Source organism: Triticum dicoccoides, unplaced genomic scaffold (genome assembly GCF_002162155.2).
Source record: "Triticum dicoccoides isolate Atlit2015 ecotype Zavitan unplaced genomic scaffold, WEW_v2.0 scaffold126515, whole genome shotgun sequence".
Lineage (NCBI taxonomy): Eukaryota > Viridiplantae > Streptophyta > Magnoliopsida > Poales > Poaceae > Triticum > Triticum dicoccoides.
In genome coordinates, this window is record NW_021188771.1 from 1 (window position 1) to 1,262 (window position 1,262).

At 51.8% G+C, this 1,262-nt stretch overlaps 3 non-coding genes across 3 annotated transcripts; all 3 read left to right on the plus strand.

Annotated features, from left to right (window-relative positions):
- Positions 1–13: 13 nt before the first annotated feature.
- LOC119343412 lies at positions 14–132 on the plus strand. The gene has a single exon (XR_005166080.1). It is a non-coding gene; the product is annotated as a 5S ribosomal RNA (ribosomal RNA).
- A 297-nt stretch (positions 133–429) lies between these two features.
- LOC119343415 lies at positions 430–548 on the plus strand. The gene has a single exon (XR_005166082.1). It is a non-coding gene; the product is annotated as a 5S ribosomal RNA (ribosomal RNA).
- Positions 549–845: 297 nt separating this feature from the next.
- Positions 846–964, plus strand: LOC119343414. Its single transcript, XR_005166081.1, has one exon. It is a non-coding gene; the product is annotated as a 5S ribosomal RNA (ribosomal RNA).
- The last annotated feature ends 298 nt before the right edge of the window (positions 965–1,262 follow it).

Genomic DNA, 1,262 nt, shown 5'->3' on the forward strand with positions numbered 1-1,262 from the left:
GGGGTAACATGTCGGATGCGATCATACCAGCACTAAAGCACCGGATCCCATCAGAACTCCGAAGTTAAGCGTGCTTGGGCGAGAGTAGTACTAGGATGGGTGACCTCCTGGGAAGTCCTCGTGTTGCATTCCCTTTTTAATTTTTTTCGCGCCGCTTGCAAAACAAAACGCACGTGTAAGTAATATATTTACCGTGTTTTATTATTTTGCACGAGTGCGGTAAGTCATAGCTGGGTGCTCACGATTCACGGGTCCAGCGTCGGCGTTGTGGCGCGGCAAGCGTGCACTGGTGCGGTTGAGAGGGAGGGGTGGAAACCGCGTTAAACTCGTCTCCGTAGTTGAGAGGGAGCGGCCAAAGCAATGTACAATCGTCTTTGTAGTGGAGCTGGGAGGGGCAAGGATAAGGGACGAAGACCGGGGTAACATGTCGGATGCAATCTTACCCGCACTAAAGCACCGGATCCCATCTGAATTCCGAAGTTAAGCGTGCTTGGGCGAGAGTAGTACTAGGATGGGTGACCTCCTGGGAAGTCCTTGTGTTGCATTCCCTTTTTAATTTTTTTCGCGCCGCTTGCAAAACAAAACGCACGTGTAAGTAATATATTTACCGTGTTTTATTATTTTGCACGAGTGCGGTAAGTCATAGCTGGGTGCTCACGATTCACGGGTCCAGCGTCGGCGTTGTGGCGCGGCAAGCGTGCACTGGTGCGGTTGAGAGGGAGGGGTGGAAATCGCGTTAAACTCGTCTCCGTAGTTGAGAGGGAGCGGCCAAAGCAATGTACAATCGTCTTTGTAGTGGAGCTGGGAGGGGCAAGGATAAGGGACGAAGACCGGGGTAACATGTCGGATGCGATCATACCAGCACTAAAGCACCGGATCCCATCAGAACTCCGAAGTTAAGCGTGCTTGGGTGAGAGTAGTACTAGGATGGGTGACCTCCTGGGAAGTCCTCGTGTTGCATTCCCTTTTTAATTTTTTTCGCGCCGCTTGCAAAACAAAATGCACGTGTAAGTAATATATTTACCGTGTTTTATTATTTTGCACGAGTGCGGTAAGTCATAGCTGGGTGCTCACGATTCACGGGTCCAGCGTCGGCGTTGTGGCGCGGCAAGCGTGCACTGGTGCGGTTGAGAGGGAGGGGTGGAAACCGCGTTAAACTCGTCTCCGTAGTTGAGAGGGAGCGGCCAAAGCAATGTACAATCGTCTTTGTAGTGGAGCTGGGAGGGGCAAGGATAAGGGACGAAGACCGGGGTAACATGTCG